The sequence below is a fragment of the Taeniopygia guttata genome, chromosome 1, assembly GCF_048771995.1.
Source record: "Taeniopygia guttata chromosome 1, bTaeGut7.mat, whole genome shotgun sequence".
In the NCBI taxonomy this organism is placed as follows: domain Eukaryota; kingdom Metazoa; phylum Chordata; class Aves; order Passeriformes; family Estrildidae; genus Taeniopygia; species Taeniopygia guttata.
The window spans coordinates 23,563,351-23,581,284 of NC_133024.1; the positions used below are offsets into that span (position 1 = coordinate 23,563,351).

Below are 17,934 nucleotides of genomic sequence, written 5' to 3' on the forward strand. Positions count from 1 at the left end.
CAACACATGTGCCAGTTGATGATGAGGTGCATACATGCCAGTTGCACCAAATATATGGGTAATTTGTCGGTGTGAAGCCTATGAACCCTGTTTGATACTGGGAGCTTGAGTATTAGTAGAAACATCAGGCTTTGTTTTAATGAGAGGCTCTGAAAACTCTGATTTGTTTGGATTGGGGTTTTTCTATATCTAATTTGAACTAAAATTCACAGAAGGTGACAACGATAACAAAAAAAGGCCCATAAATTTTCATGGTGTCCCTCTCAAATAGAGCACTAAAGTAAAGCAAGAAAAAAAAAAAAAGAGTACCAGAATTGGTTAGGCAGCAATGGGGACATACTACATAGATGACCAGTTATTCTAAAAGCAAGAGTATTTCCCTGGACATTTGGAGAGGAAGGCTTTCTGTGAAAACAGAAAGGCTGCACAATTTCTGCGATGAGCACAGGATCACATTTCCCTTGGACGCCAGCGGGAAAGGAAGCAGAGCATGTGTTATTTTGCAGTATACAAGGAATTATACAGCAGTGCCGGTAAAGGGAAAGAGTTTCTGGGATTTTTAAATGATTACAGTTGCGTAGAACTTTGCTTTAAGTGACACAGGCCTTTGAGGGAGGGATCTGTAGACTCCCCCTGCCTTCTAAAAGGGGGGAAAGGTGAGATTTGTCTTTGGAGCTGGCTCCAGGGCTTGCAGCAATCAAAGCATAAGGCTCAGTTTCTGTGGAAAGAACAGACAGTACCACACAGGGCGAGGGCAGGACAAATAAATGAGGCAAATAGCCTATGCAGGCCAAAAGAAGCTTATAAATATATGAATCCAGGATGCCTGGACACAGCTGCAGCAGGCTGGCATGAAACCACCTAGAAACTATATCAAGGCGATACAACAGAGATGAAAGTGCAGCTACCAGCTTGTAAATACAGATGGGCTGCTTAGCTTTTTACAGATGTGGGCATTACATTTGCAGCTGAGCCCTGAGATCTGCTAATGAGAAAGACTATCTGAGAGGCTGAATATAATGAATTCATGGCAGTATGTGGTTTCCAGACATTTAAAAAGAAAGAGCTGTCCCTGTTAACAATGTTTTAGTAAGTCCTTGCTTTTAGAATGTTCTCCAAACTAACACAGGAGCAGAAAAAACTTATTTCTCTTAGGTTAACCTTCCCTTTCGCAGTTACTTTGGCCAAGTATGTGGGGATAGCCAAGATTTAGACCCCTACCTGAATTGGTCTTGACATCCAAAGTTCAGTGACTAGATGCCAAATTTGAACACTCTCAATTCTATCTGTCTGTCAGGCAGGGAGTCTGAGTGGGGAGAATGGGTTTGGGGAGCTCCTGAGAATAATCACTTTTGGATATGAACTTTAAAAAGTTGTGAGTCAGGTATGGAGAAACACAAGATTTTAGGGAGAATTTAAGCTGTCTACATCTGCTCAATGTATCCAGCCAGGCTGGCTAGACATGACAGCCATATCTCATTCTGAAAGGCAGAAGTGCAGTTTTGCCCAGCTTGAGTGACAAAAATGAGTAGACTTGGCATACAAGAAGAAGGGGGAAGACATCTGGGTCATATAAAAAAAGATTTCTTTTCCCATTCCTCGTGCAACGTATATGACATTTATTTTTACCTCCCAATGATTACAGGAGAAAATGATACAGGATATTTCATGAGAGAGAAACTAAAACTTGCAGAGCAGGTTTTTGGAGCCCAGAAGGACATGCTTACTGAGTCTGGCTCCATGATCCCAGAATCATGTTCTCCTGGGTACAATCTGTCCTGTGGCCCATTAAGTCAAAAGCTGAAACTTGCTGCTAAAAGCCATCAGCTCCTGCAAAATGCTGCTCTGCCAGTTCAGCCTGGAGGTCTCACTGCTCTTCTTCAAGCAATGCTGCAATTTACAGCTTTCCCTGCGTACAACGACTGCCATTCTCTGCTTTACTGAAATAGCTTCCTCGGGCCAGTGCCAAGAGTGTGTTATTAGACCACTAACTCACTTCTGAACACAGTGATCCAGGTATGGCAATCCCCCAGCACCTGCTGAAAAAAGAGAGCAGCAATTTTTGAAACTCAAAAATTACTCCTCCCCTCATTCCTTTCCAAATTATGTGAATGCTGGATCCAAACCAAGGCCAGCAACAGAGAACATGGAGGAAATACCCTTTTGCTATGTTATCTGAAAGGAAAACAACAACTAGCAAGGCATGCCAAGGCTACACATTCACAGTGGAACCTGATGCTGTTAAAAACACACATTGCAGCAGGACAGATGGTGGGTTTATGCAGTGTCCTGCATTGATGAGAGAAGTTCACAGTGCAGCAGGGGCTCTTCTGTGGGCTCAGGCCACAGCAGAGTCCCTGTGACTTAGCCCCAGCAGAGCTCTGGTTTCAAGGAAATCTGTTTCACCATCATTGACAGCATGTGGCTGTCACCCTCCCCTCTCTCTCTAGATGATATTGGCTCCACTAGCAGGCACAGGAAACATTCTTTGTTCTTCATCTTATCTCAGAGTCTCTCATTTGGACCACGTAATTCCCCTTAAGTAATTTCTCCCCACTTTGCATGTGTGTGTATTGTTTCTGTGCCTGTGACTGGTGTGCACACCTGTGTATGAACCCCTCTGTGGGCCACCTGTACACACACACACACACACACACAATGTTTACAGTGAGTTAACTCTCTTATTCAGCTGGATTAAATGTGCAAACCCTAAGCAGCAAGAGATCTTTGTTCTCTTTCTTGCCACATAGAGCCTCCAACACCTAGAGGATAGGTGGGATGTGAAATCATATCACCACAGCATCTTGAAGAGGCAGAAGAGATTATAGACCACTAGGCTTAAATATTTTCTCTAGAGCTCCAAACCATCACTATGGCCTTTTGGATTCTAGGAAAAAAATCTATTACAAATTGTTATCAATGTAAAGTTACCAGCATCTTCTGTACTTGAATTGTGGAGGATTCTTCCTAACACCTCCCTGGTCCCCAGCCAAAAGTACAGCAGTCTCCCTTGGTCCCTGCTGGCCAGCATGGGGGCATTTTACCTCGCTCATAGAAGCTCAATAAGATGCAAAATATGACAAGCTGGTAGAAAGGAGAAATAAACACATATTTCATTACTGAAAGGGAAACAAAAAGAGGGCTGCAGCAATGCTGGATAATAAATAGATTTAAAATGCTTCTGTCTAGTACTAGCATTTCCTTTTATGCCTACACAAGTTTCTCAGAATGAGATGGAAGGTAAGAAGGAAAGGAAAAGCAATGTGTACACTCTGTGGAAGGACCAAAACTCCAGCCTGGTGATCAAACCTCTCAGGTAACTCTGTCAACATAGCAGAAAAACAGAGGGAAAGAAAGAAATGGGGAGGGAGAGGAGGGGGAAAGTCAGGACTAATGGCAGCTTTGAAGCAGAACAGCACAGAAAAGAGATGAGAAATATCACAGGAGAGAAATGACTAGCTGAGGAATAAATGTATTAAAAGAGCAGATTTATAGTCTAAGTGGTCACACAGGTCTCCTGCGGGCTTGATAGTAGAGTAAACCTGTCATGGATACAGCCTAGTTGTATGGCAAGGCAATCCGTGGGAAAAAGCTCTGCTAATCCATCCAGGCAGTGCTGTGCATGATCTCCAGGATGCTCTCCCCAGCACCAGCCCTCCACAAAGTACAGCACAGGTCACTGAGGACCCTACTCGCCCTGCAGGAGCAATAATGCAGGGAAAGCTACCTGGAGAGACCCAAGGAGCATGTGTGTGCTGCCTTGCTTGCCAGGCAGGGCTACGTGTCCATCAGCTCTGAGTCGTGTGTGTGTTGCACAGCTGGATGCAGCGGCCTGAATTCACAAAGTGCCATCCAATTTCCCTCCAAAATCTTTCCTCTTCTTGCTGGTGTGTTTTATTGCTGCTGCTCCTAACAACTGTGCACCAAACATTTAGAATTATGTGCCTACTTGCAGCCACTGCAACACAATTTATTCAGCTCACCAGTAATCCTGAAACTGGCCTAGCTTGTAGTTTGATTTGCACAAAGCCCAGGACATATAGTTCCAGTAAATTCTTAATCCACAAACCAGTTTCAGACTCAGTAGTATAACTAATCAGAGCTGCCACCAACCCTCCTTGCCTCGTCCCCAGAACCCCTGGAGCCAGCTGACACCCCCAAGTTAGTTTTAGTCTGGGCTATTTCCTCCCTGAACACAATGCATCAGCGTGCTCGCCGAAAGCTGGCACCTCAGGCATGGAAACCAATTCTCCGTGCTATCTGCAGAGGTTTGGTCATGGGATAATGAAAGCCTGAATTCAAAACCCACTGAAGCTATTATAGCTATAAAGAGGGAAGGAGGGAGAGCTCGGGAGAAGAAGACAGACACAGAGGTCTATTTCTGACTACAGGTGCATAACAGGGAAGCAGTCTTTAATACTCTGACATCTGAGAAGGGAATACTGTCCTTCTCTACTGCTAAGCCACCAGGGACATGCTATTTGAGCTTTGCCATTTCCACTTAAAAACGAGGACTACCTCTAGCACCTGAAGCGTGAATCACATGCAGCTGTTCAATGACCCGAAATAGAGGAAATGAGAATGCACTCAATGTAGTTGTATTAATTGCACATGTACATCACAGTGTGCATACCTACTAGCATGTGCAACTTACTGTTGCCTGGGAGAAGTAGAGCAAAGATTGAAACTCTGCTTTCTGTGCTATTCTCATATGAGAATTTTCAAGATATGAATTAAAAAAACACCCAAAAACTTATAGAAGTGACAGTTGGTGTGATAAAAGAACCAGGGAAATTAATCTTATTCTTCCCAAACTTTTCCTATCAGATCTCTGCATGCTAACAGGGATTTAAAATTGTCTATCCTGACCATCCAGCAGCACAACCAGCTCCCCGCTTGCAGCACTATCAAAGCTTGCTTGTCCCAAACTCAGACTAGAGGGTACAATGATTACGGCACAATGTTTTTATGAGTGTACCTATTCTCATTTTGGGTATGAAGACAGATCTCTGTATCACCTCATATTGGATCCACATTTATGTGACAGATTGGTCCTATTATGCAGGGCTTAAAAGGGAAAGGGGCAGGAGGTTCAAAACGCATGCATACAAGTGGAAGCACCACTGTAAGAAAGCACAGGGGATACAGGTGGAGGGAGCAGGGGATAGGCTGAGGCAACACTACATGTTCTTATGTCTCCATGACTCCAGCAGCCTGCTAAACCCTGAGAGAGCACCACATGGCCTTGAAATGTGCAGGGAGCTACAGTACATCCCCAGCTGTGCCCACGTTGCTGTGATAAAGCAGTTGCTGCTGGCCAGGAGACAACTTTCTACTGACTTGCCCATCAGGCATCCCCTCTCTTGCTGAGCTCACTGGGAGTCATGATGCAGAAGGTGTCACCAGAAGCAAGATGGGGCCAACCAGCTGATAGTTAAAACTTCTTTCCAACAAAGAAACATCGCCTAAATCAGTGGGTGATTGCAGAAACTCAGCAGTAGTGGCAGCACTTGCTGAGATCATCAGAGCTCTCTGAATGGAGCTGTTTTCTCCAAAAAGTAAGGGCGCAGTTATCTCCACAATAAAAAAGTGGCATGGTGACATAGCACCTCATTTCAGCTTCAAGCAGCAGTCTCACCAATAAAAAAGTGTGAATTCCTTAACTCTGTGCATGTGCGTGCACGGAATTTGTGCTCCATTGCCCCCCTAAAGGGCACTTCACAGAGTAGGCCAAACTGTGTCCTGGCAGCAGAAGTAGAGAAATCCAAGCTCATTCACTTTTACCAGAGGAATTTCAATGAATGATTATTTAAGAATGTAGTAACATAAAGGAACCAACAGAGAACAGTCTGTAATTTGCTAGGCACTGTCAAAGCACTGAGGAAGAAACAGCTCCTGTTTAAGTGCCCACACTTTAGTAGCTAGACCTGACACTGATGCAGTGAGTTATAGACACATTACATTTTAAGTACTTGTGTTTTCTTGCTTTGTTTCTATGATATCTCGGTGCCTTGTGGTAGACTATTTGCATTCTTAACGCTCCTGTAAAGCAGATGCCATTTCTGTATCTCAATGGTGAACTTGGGCAGCAGGGGACTAAATGGCCTGTCCCACATCCCACAGGATGTATCTGACACCAGGAAATTGAACCTTCATCTCTCAAATGCCAAACAGCCTCCTAATTGACACCCCTTTGTTCTTGTACATCTCTTCTAGTTCACACTTAACAATCAGGCAGTTAATACCCTTTGTGAAAAGTGGGAGCTTTCCTTCTGCTATCTCTGTTCTTCCCAGGGCATACAGTATTTATCTTCAAGATCCAAGCCCCTTTGAACACACATACTCCTCATCTGACACCTGGACAATGTTGGAGGACTGGTCTGCTGCCTTTACTTTCATTGTCCAGATGAAGAAAGTGTGAAACAGAGAGATAAAAACACACCTAAGAGCTAACATTGTTTATCTTTGTCTTAAGGTGCCCTAAACCTTACACTATAAACCTACTACTTCACACCCAGACAGCCCAGTGCTCCCCATCACACCTTAATACAATTTCTAACTGCGCCACAAGCTCGTAATTTCTAACTGCGTCAGAGGTTGGAAAGCCTCACAAGGCCCAAATCTGAGGCCTAGACTGGAGTAGCTCAAATCTCATTCCAAACATTAATCATGACCTCTCTCTCTCAGAAATGCTGCAACACCTAAGCAATGACCCTTATAGTAATCTTAGCAGAAGACTGGGTCCCACAAAGCAGATGCTTCTTTCAGGGCTGCTCAATAAAGCTGAGGGAACTGTTCCTTCTATTTGTAGTCACTTTGAACATATCCCCCTGTGAATTTCTCCTGTCTTCTGCTCACCACGAGGGCTGAGCCTCAGCTGACTGCTGTGTGCTGTTTCCTGGGCTGGTGGACTCTGGAAAGGTGGGCTGGCATTTTTTGTTCCTAGGTTTGTCCACTCAGCTCATATGAGAGGAAAAAAGCCTTAGCCCACAAGAGGAGACTGTCCAATGCACTTCCCACAAGAAGGTGAGACATCAGAAAGGCCAGAACAGGCCCACATAACTCTTTTTAAGCAAACAACCACCATCTTTCATAAAAGGCATTAGAGCTCAGCTTTCCCTCATGAATCACAGGAGAGTGAGGGGGAGTAATACCATCGACCTCAGTTCTCAGTGAAATGGATTTACCCAGGCAGCTCAAGCCCTCTTCACATCTTTAATAAAGTCATTCCCATCTACCTGTCTGAATAAAATTCTTCCTAACAGTCTCTTTGGTCAAAGGTCCCAGCTGCTGCCATTGGTTTTGTTTTCAATATGCACCTCACACTTAGGCTGCTTTTGTGTTCCTTTGCAGTGTTCAATGGAACAGTTATTGATGAACAACAGTCTCCAGAATCATGCCCCCCTCCTTTCCTGTTGCTAAAATTCAGAGACAGAAAAAACCCTCAAGAGTCAGTGGGATCGATGAGCTGTTAGCAGCATCTGCATCGTTCTCAATGTTACCTCCATCTCATGCAGGACCAGGCTGCAGCAGGTGGGTTCCCACTTACCTACATTTGCCCTACCTCCCATAAGTATAGGCCTTTTTAGATTAACTCCTGGGCTCTGGGGAGAAATACAGGATTTGTACAGTCTGTGTCCCTGCACAGTATCAAATTTACATTCCATGCCTGTATCACTCACACTTACTTCCACACAGCTGCCCAGTCCCATACCCTCGTATACCACCACATACACACATCTTCCCACAAATTCAGGTTTGTTGTCACATTGCCATAAACACATTTTGCTTTCTGGTTCTTCCTATGTGAATGTCTCTCCTCCACTCCATTTGCACAGGTCCTCAGGAGGCACACTAATACCATCATGCTATAGCTGAAGACTCAAGCTCACCCTTGAGCCTGAACACTCCATTTACCATCCTAACCTTCAGGTGCCTCACAGTATTGCTCAGGCTTGCTCTGTGTTGTGCTACTGCTGAGAGAGAAGGAATCAGTCTTGGCTGAGAGGAGAAGAGGGATGGTTCAAACCTAAACCCTGCCCAGACAGACAGAGATAGCTGATGTCCCTGTGTGAGCTCATGCTGAGGCACAGAGCACAAAAACAAGGACTGACGGAATGAAAATGTCTTGCTTGTACATCTCTAGCACAATGCTATACCTCCTTTGCTAATAAATATGAATTTACTGAGGGTCCTGCTGAATGTCACTTGTCTTTAAATGTCTCTTGACAATACTCAATCTCCCATCTCTCATGGTTAGGTAGGAGTGATGAACAAAGAGAGACAGTAAACTCTGTTCCAGCCCTACAGTGTACTGCAAGAGGGAAACAGATGGTTTAATATATTATCTGTCTTCCTCTTTCCAACAAATCCTGGTACTTGCAGAAGTGCTAATCACCCAGAGCCCCAGGGGGTAAATTTTTGCCCTGCCCAGATAAACAGTTTCCATCACACGTATTTCATTATCCTTGTACTGTTCATCTTGATTCCCTTCCCCTGAAGAGACCAGTTTCAGAGATTAAAGAGAAGAATAGTCTGCTGCTGCCATTTTTGTGTTTGGTTTTTCTAATGAACAAGTCAGAAAGTGCAAGTCCCCTCGCACAGTTCCACCCTGACTAACCATAAACAGAAACAGATAGACTCTCCTGATTGTCACATGTACCAGCTCTTCCCATGTGATGCTGCTCTACAACATGCAGTCTGTCACAGCAAACAGCACATACTGACAAGGATCTTCCCAGCCAAACCCACGGAGCCACAGTGACAACAAAATTACAGAACAGCCTGGTCACTAAATTACCCAGCAGCTATGAGACAAGCCTTCTGAATTGCCTTGTTATTATTTCCCTAATACAGTCTGCTACAGCATCTGGCAGTGCAGTGCGTTTCAGGGCTAAGCGTGCAATAAAACTGTGTGATTAGATAGTTAACTGTCTTGTGATAACAAGGTAGGGATTTGCAACCAGCTAGAAAAGGAGAGTTTCTTTCTAACAGAGCACAATCCAGCCAGGAAAGCTCAGAATCCAGGCTGAAACACACATGATTACCCCCTTTAAAAGAAAATCCCCATGTGAGATTTCACTGGTGGGTGAGAAGGGAGGCATAAGGATTAGGGCTGGTTTTGTTTTTCTCTTTTCTTTTCCAACATTAATTCCCCCATACAGGCTGGTCAGCAGAGAGCAGTGATTACCTCTGTCAGGGAGAATGGGGAGGGCAGCTTACTGTGTTTACTCCTCCAGGGAGAATTGCAGGGGCCTGTGCAGCTCTAAGCTCAGCTCCTGGGGACCACAGCTGTTAGGGAGCCTACTATTAGACTCCTGTGGTTGTGACAGTACCACGCATTTATCTTCTAAGGACTGGGCACATAGGGGTTTGGCAACAAAAAAGCCTACCCACCCCCAGCTGCCTTCTCTACCCTGATCTACAGAGACATCCTACGCCTCCCAAGGGTGAAGTAGTGACACTCAGAGAAGAGCGTGAGTCCCATATTTGAAAGTGGAAGTCCTGTCCTCAGGGTAAGAAAAGAGGGTGTGATCAGTCTCACATAAATTAACCTTTACAAAACTCTTTCAGAGTCTAATTATCTGGCATCATGTAGTTACAGGAAAGTTGCCAAGTAATTTGCTGTGTAGGTGGGTACTTGGGATACTTGTCAGGTAACTTCTGTGTAGGTGTGCAAAGGTTTACCATAGATGAGTGATGACTTTTACAGAATGGAAGTAGGGGGCAATCTGACTTCTCATGTTCTTTCTTCACCTGCCAGGAAGCAAATACCATATTCCCACAAGCTTCCTATTGATAGCTCTTAATATGGGGCATAGCTGGAGAACGGGTTGCTTTTCTGCTACTGTCTGTGCAAACAAACCACAAAGAATGGTGATTCCTACCCTGAGGAACAGTTGACACTCAATAGGTCAGGCTGTCTCATAGACAGATTCCTAAGAGCCAGATTCTGGTTCTGACCCCCACAGATGGGCCCCAACACAGTGTGATTTGAGACTGGATGGGGCATAAGACCTTTTCTTTCATAACCATCTCCAGTCACAGCTTAGCACTCTTAGCACTCACTGGTATTTCCTTACAACTGTGGATTTTGGTTTTCACATTTTTTTGAAGCAGCCCTTTGATTTCTCTCCCAGTCCCCTTCCCTGGCACTGTTACCCAAACAGGGAGGCAAAGCACATGCAGTCATTTGCAGTTATTCCATATGCAGTTCTGGGACAGCTCTGACCTTTTTCTGTTTGTATACAGCCTGTTTGCATGTGTCCAGCAAAATGCATTCCCTTGCACCTCATACACACACATACACTATAGTTTCAACTTTATTCTCTTTCTGCATCACCCTACAATAACTTGTGACACTGAACACATCCTTGGTACCGGGAGGGGTTTTGTAAACTTTGGTTGGTTGGACATGCGAGGAAGCTCTTAAATGAAATGCTCTTATGCTTAAATTGGTTTGAATCTTCTTCCAATCCAGTAATTTTCTTCAGCTCATGTGTTCAGAACTCTCAGACCCTGTTACATCTGTGATAAGCTGAGTCCCAATCTTAGACACTCTGCTCCCTTAACATCAGGGTACCTCAGTGTTTTTATCTACTCCAAGCAGCCCTATTTTACACCCTTCCCAGAAGAGAGATGCTCGTGTCAGATCTCCACAGCAGACTTACCACAGGAGAGCTCAAAACAAGCAGTGGGCAGATTACTCATTACATACAATTTATTTAACAGATTCTGTCTTTTTTTTTTTTTTTTTTTTTTTTTCCCGGCGGATAGATGGTCTATGAACAAACTTTTATGCATTTATTATTGTTTATTATTTATTTATGCAAAATTGTTCAATGAATATTTTACATGGGCAAATTTCAGTCTGGGTGTTTGTAATGAGCTTTCATTCGATTAGAGAATTCTGAATATTCATAATGTCTAATTGGCCATCTCAGTCACATGGTATTTTTTTCTGTCCCCTTACTAGAAGACTTAACTTTTATTAACTACTTCCATCCCAAGGAAATTTCTTCTTTGGAGTGAAAGGACAAGAGTGATTGGCCTAAAGATGTTGTTCTAAAACACAGATTGTTGCAAAAGAGACAAGTCTGAGGCTATGTCTCTATGGCAAAAAGCAGAGCTTTGCCAAGATCTCCAAGCCAGTTTTCATACTAGAGGCAGTGTCTTCATAGCAAAACACCCCAGGTATGCTCATGGAGGCTTTTTCCTCTCCAGGGTTAAGTTGCCAAGCAATTCACTAGCCTTGAATACAGTTAGGTTCTTTTAGTCTTGGCTGGATGTCTTTGCATATTACTGCTACTTACTTGTAGACATACTAGGGCTAAATTTGGTCATGTTTAATGCAGAAGGCTCCACTTCCGTTAGTGCACATTCCTAACTCTTTCTATGGACTTCCAAAGCCTGATTACCATCCTCTTCTATTGGGGAAACATCAGATAAACTGCTTCCTAATCCTCGCTATCTCTCCATTGACTGTAAAGAGCCCACAGCCAATGTGGCTACAGGCATTTGTGCTGTCAATTGCAGATATTTAGTAATAGGCAATTTCCCTCATTCAGAAGAAGTGGACATTATCAAGCTGCCTGATGCTTAGGAGTAGGCACAGTAGAAGGAAAACATATTTGAACTGCAAAGAGCATGGCAAAATCTCAAACCAGCATCTCATACACTTTGTGATGTGCCCGGAGTATCAGAAACATGTCAAGAAGGAATAATAAGGGCAGAGGGGCAGAACTAGGAGAATTAGTGGCATTACCCTATATATGATTTGGTCATTTCAGCCTTTTCTTATGGAACCTTTGTGCTCTGGAAGGGTCACATCTGAGAAAAAGGCTTGCCTAAGGTCCTGAATTCTAGACCCTAAATCTATGTCTGCCCCCTGGTTCCTGCTGCATGCCAGGACAGGTGTGCATGGCACTGTCACAGGGCACACACAGGCACCTGGAGAGCAGTACACTATGGGAAAAGCCTGAAAAGTCTGTGGACTGTGGTGCCATTTGGAGCTGTTGCTCCTTTCTGAAAGCAAGCTCCAGTTCTGCTGTTCTAATTCTTTAGTGTGGGGCTAGGAATTGAACTCATTTTGGTTGAACGTGCAATTGAATGCAGGGACACAGACAATAAAATACTCCAACACTCTTTCCTCAATCAAAGAAATTACATGATATTAATGCAAGGTAGCTTGGGTTGACTTTACCTGCGTTAAAGCCAGGAAATGTAAAAAATGATGGTTCCCACAGCAACCTTAACTCACCCATGTTGCACATATCTAATAAGGCAGAGTTAACAGCATACACATGAATATAAAATACTACTCAAGCAAATCTCAGCCATCAAATTGCATTAATATTGATTTGTTTCTTTTAATAATAGATTGTCCCACCATTGCTTTCAAGAGAGCTTTTTATGAAACTATTTTTTTTAGGTTAAGATTAAAAAAAGAAAAACCCAGCATATTTTATTCATGTTTGATATTTAAAAGAGGCGACATTGTTTCTCCATATGAGGAAACTGACAAATAGGTAGAATTCAGTCCTCGTTTTTACTGTATTACAGTAATTTCAGTTATGGAGTTTTTAATTAAAAATTTGAAACCTAAGTGTGATGACAGCCAGAAGAGACATGATCAAATTTATTGAAAAAGATATGAGGTATTAATCTCCTCCTTCACAGACTAGGTTTCTTTTATTTCTATCACTGAGCTGAACCCAGTGCTAGTGATAAGTCATCTCATTGATGGGTACCAGCCTCAGATACAGTTCATTCAGGGCTATACTAGACTCCTACCCAAATTATCTAATTACCCAAATTAGTAATATTAAAAAAAAAAAAAAAAGAAAAAAGAAAAAGTGAAAAAGAAACACAGGATCCTGATATAAAGGGATTACTGATGTTTGTGCATGCTGCTCAAGATGTGGCATGTGTTGAAAGTTGCTTTTTGGCACAGACATGAAGATCAGCTACTTGATGTCCTGAAAGGCACAAGTGAAATGAATAGCAAAGCTGTGTGGGGATTTTAACCCTAAATAACTGGAGAAGATGTGATATAACCTGAGAACACAGATGCTGCTATAAATTATCATCTTTCACAGTGTGTCTTACAGAGGGTCTAGACTGAATAGAAATGAAATTAAATTGTGCCCAGAGATTAGGACTCTGCAGAGAGACATGGATGACTGGCATTGCTCCTGTGGTGCTGCAGAGCTGCTTGGGCAGTGTGCGACAAGAGAGCTGTGGGGGCTGCAGGGGAACCCTCTCTGAGCAGTGCAAAGCCAGGCAGTGTGCACAGCACCCTGAAAACCCTGGCACCTCTTCCCAAAGGAGGAGCTGGCACCCAGTGACCACCAATTTTAGCAGCTCTCTGGCCAAGAACCAGAGTGCTCACAACCCTGTGGCCAGATCTCACCACACTCCATGGTAGCACTCTGGAGTCACTGCAGCACACAGCTCTGTTCTTAAAAGACACCCTCAGGCACAAAGAAAAATGAATGAGCACCAGGAATTCGGCTGGTTCCTTGAGAGTCATTCAGTCAAGGGAAACATATCCTTTTTCTAGGACCCTGACACCTGCCTCAGAAATGAATCATCAGGGGGAAAAAAAAAAATAAAGCCTGTTGGAATCTGAGGTATTGATGATTCCAAGATTGTAGAAAGTCTCTGTCTTTCTGCCCCGTTGCCAAAGAAGAAGCCATAATTCGTCTGTGCTGGTTTTCAAGGTTGTTTATTCTTGCTTATCTCTAACATGTTCTGCTGCCCTGCCGCAGGTCTGTCCTGCAGGGCAGCGTGTGGGGCTCTGCCCTCAGTGGGATGTTACAAACATTATATACCAGAAACTACCTGTGCTATATTTACAATAATGTGCCAATATCTGTCACCTACGTTGAACAGTGTGTCCCCAGCCTAAACCAACAGAAAAATGCCAACACTACAGTGAAACATGGAGGGCATGAAGAAGGAGAAAAGGACAAGACACACCCGATTTCCTCCATCTTGTCCCCTTTGGACCCCTAATCTAGAATCCTAAAATTTTACTTTTGCACCCATGCCACACTTAATTATTACTCATATCAAACATTCAGAGCTTGTAATTCATCCTGTAAGATTGAAAACTCTTTTCCATGGACAGAGATCAGAGACAGTGTCTCTGGGGGCTCTGTACAGGAGGGTTCCTGACCTGAAGGCCGGGGTCCCAGGCCTTCCAGGGCAGCCAGAGGGATGCTCTGGATTCCCACACAAGCCAAACAGCATCCTAGACTGTGCGTCTCATTTCGTTTTGGTTTTTAAGACAAAAAAAAACCCCTCTAATTTGATTCCAAAGTGCTTGTAATACTATCTCCCCCAGCCTCTTGTGTAAAGTTTCCGGCTCCTCCTTTAAATGAATTTGCTAAATGTTGGAGTCCCTGCCTGGCTGGAGGCACTATCTGCTCCATCGGAGGAGCTGGCTGCTCACCTGGCAGCTCTCATTACCGGCAGGCAGGGACTCAGCTGCGCCGGCTTTGATAAGCCTGGCTCCACTCTCACAAGTACACCGCAAAGCAATTAAAACAGCAAAGGGCCCTTTCTTCCCCCTACCATCCTTCTTCTTCCTCCTCTAAAGCTGAATAAAAATGATTTGATAAATCATTCTTTTCAGAACTAAGCGCTCAGGTGAAGGCAGGGGGAGGAGGGAGAATCCACGCAGGGGAGGCAAGTCGCTCCTGAGGAGCCATTGTTAGCTCGGATGCCCAGCTCGGCTCCTGTCAGGGGCTCGGGGTGAGGCAGTGGCACAGCGACACTCCTCGCCATCCCTGTCCCGCTGCTGGGAGTGCGGAATGGATGGGAGTCGGGCAGGCGTTTAGGGCAGGGTCAGCCCGGTGTTATTATACTGCCTGCCTTTGTAATGAACAGGGCTTTGTTTTCATCCCCCAAACCCCCTCCCATGATTCCACTGGTCTCTCTATTTTGCATCCCAGTCCTAGAATGGTAGTGTGTGTGGGGAGTGTAGGTGATTCCCAGGAGCAATTAGCTAATTAACATTTCAATGTCAGTACTTAGTTCAAGCCAAGTGTCCCAGCAAGGCTGTTTTGTTCATAACACCTTTAGACACAGTACAGGCACAGCTCAATTCCCTCAGCGTCCTCTGAATTCCTCTGACTTAACATACGGAAGAAAACCCTCAGCAGGCTGATAAAAACCCACAGTTTGGAGGCACCTGGCTATGCTACTGCTGCCACCATAGCAGGAGCCAGAACTATGTTACATTGTGTTCATGGGCATTCTGTTCCCCATTCCCCGGGACCCCTGTGACTCTGATCAAGATAACCCTGGACCCCTCCTTCCTGCCCTGACAGGGTTGGTGGAGAGCCAAGGAGCCCTCCCTGCCCAAAGCCTAGATAACCCCCTGACATTTCCTGTTCGTCCTCTTTTGCCCCGCTCTCCCCATGGATATCAAAGAATAAAGAGAGCTGAACCAACATATATCGGGGTAAGAGCCTCTTTTGGAAAGCTTTGCCATCTCCTGATATTCCTCCCCTCAAAGCCTTGGATCTCTGGTCTAGCCTGATAATTTAGGGGGCTGAGAGGGGGGGAAACATCATAAACTAGGCGATGAAAACCCTCAGCAGGCTGATAAAAACCCCACAGTTTGGAGGCACCCGGCTATGCTACCACTGCCACCATAGCAAGAACCAGAATTTTATGTTTGAAACAGCCCTGGGGTGTTGCTGTCTCTCTGCAGTGTAGCACCAGTGCACTCTGCTTTTCTGGGACTCCCACACACTGAAATAACCCTCCTGATTACAGAGAAGTAGAAAAGATGGGGAAGTCTGGGTACCACCTAGATTAGATTAAGTGATACACTGAAGTGAAGTGCCTACTGATTAATGTGGAACTAACACAAGACCTCCTGCAGGAAGCAGAAACAAAGATGGGACTCAGGGACTCGGGAAGAGAGGAAGGGTTGGCATGGCAATAACACAGCTCACAGTCAGAGACCTGCTGCTGCAAACTGGGCTTGGCATACACAGAAAGGAGCACCTGATGTCCAGGGATTGAATGGGAAGGTTTAATTGAGACTACACTATTCAAGGATAGACATGCTAAAATATTAGCCACTACTTAGGCTCTATCTATGTTTTCAAATGTATCTGTAAAATTACTTTTATTAAATGGGATTCTGACAAGTGCTTGAATTTACAGCCTGCACAGCAATCAAGTACCATCGCGGGGATTGGCCAACCACCTCTGAAACTCTGTGTCTCTCCTTACTTAGTCTGTGATCATGATCTGGTGGGTGAGTCAGGCTTTCTAGTTCTCAATCTGGGAATTATCTGCCATTTCCCACAACATTACCAACTGCAGTTTGTAGTGACAAGAGAGATGCAAAGAAAAATGGTAATTTAGAAAAAAAACAAAAACAAACCAACCCTAATAAAAGTACTGCACACAAAGGTTTCCAATCAGCAGAACATACCCACTACAATCAAAAATGAAACAACTGTAAAACTGCAAAATCCTGCTCCTTTTCCCCTATGTCACAAAACCACCTGACTCACACCAGGATGCACTCTGAGTAAAGAAGGGTTAACATGCAAGGTGTTCTATACAATGTCTTCAGAGAAGAATTCTCTCTTGCTGTCACCTACAGAAATGCTAATGGTTCATCCATTTAGGTGACAACATCTCTGACTTAGAAAAGCAGTTTCAGGAGAAGGGAAGTATATCAGAACATCTGGGAAGTTAAGAGGGAGAGAAGCCAGGAACTGGGAGTTTCCTGGCAGCCTCAGGTGGATGCTACTGCAATGATGCATGATAAAGAGGCATGGAGAGAGAGGCAGAGGGTGTAGAGGACACAGTGCAGTTTCCAAGTGATCATCCATCACCAGTGGCTCTGCCTTCTCCTTTTCATGCCAACAGGTGATGGAGCCTCATCCATAAAACATTTCCTGGGTGTCACTAACAGGAAGACACATTGGAGGGTTACGTTCACTCTGCATAAGAAATAACTTCCCAGATGAAGGAGAGAGCTGCCACTTTTAAACTCCCTATGCTTTCCTCCTCCCCACCTGTCCCTGCATGCTGCACCCAAGAAATCATCTGTCTGTCTCAACCCGCTTCTCCTCTCCTCAACAGCTGCTTCTGTGATCCATACCACGGGCTCCTCTTCCATATGTAGTTTTTATATAAGTATTTTGTATATTTTATGTGTTTGTTGGTTTTGCTTTGTTGTTTTCTGGGTTTTTTTGTTGGTTTTTTTTTTTTTTTTTTTTTAATTCAGGCTACCCCACATATATAGACCTCTGAAGTCTTCTTATAATCATAAGAGGAAAATCAGTTTCCAGAATATCCAGCAGGCTCTCCAGCTCCCGTCATCTCATCACTCCCTTCTCACATGCTCCTGAAACCATTCCCAATTCATACCCTGTACATTTTAACATTTCAACAAAAAGCTCCCAAATGTGCACACTCAATAAAACACAACGAAAGCATAAAGTCTTTGTTTAGCCTAAGTGACAGGACCCTACTGACTACAAGAGTCAGGACTACAAGATCTCTGAAGGTTCTGCTCCCAAAATAATTAAAACAGAAATATGTAGGAATAAAAAAAAAAATGTTGCAGCAGGCATAGCCACTAACTAAATGATTTTCATTTCAATTTGCAAACAAAAAATAGCTGGATGACTCTTTAAGTACTTTGGATTTGGGGTCTGAAATATGACTCAAGTTACACCTGATGGAATCAGCAGGTTTTCCTGTCATATTCTGAACTGAATGATAGTTTTTACAAACCTCTGCATGCATCAGCAATGTTGGCAGCCTCCAAAAACAGGAGTTAAGTCCTTAAGTAGCAGGGAGAGCAGAGGGGGCTGCAGGGAAGCCATGGAGGAGGGAGGAGCAATGCAAAGCTGGTGTGAGGAGCCCAAATTTGGGAGAGCTGGGGGGATGGTGGGG

The 17,934-nt window shown here is 44.2% G+C and overlaps 1 protein-coding gene and 1 long non-coding RNA gene across 3 annotated transcripts in view; one reads left to right on the forward strand and one right to left on the reverse strand.

Moving 5' to 3' along the window:
- LOC116808980 (uncharacterized) overlaps positions 1 to 10,343 on the forward strand; it is a 31,880-nt gene extending 21,537 nt beyond the window's left edge. The window contains exons 2-3 of the long non-coding RNA XR_012058551.1: positions 7,354 to 7,533; positions 7,839 to 10,343. This is a non-coding gene — a long non-coding RNA (uncharacterized lncRNA). The remainder of the gene's footprint in view (positions 1 to 7,353; positions 7,534 to 7,838) is intronic.
- The window catches only part of LSAMP (limbic system associated membrane protein), a 1,013,191-nt gene that overhangs the window by 404,604 nt on the left and 590,653 nt on the right, over positions 1 to 17,934 (reverse strand). The window lies entirely within an intron of this gene.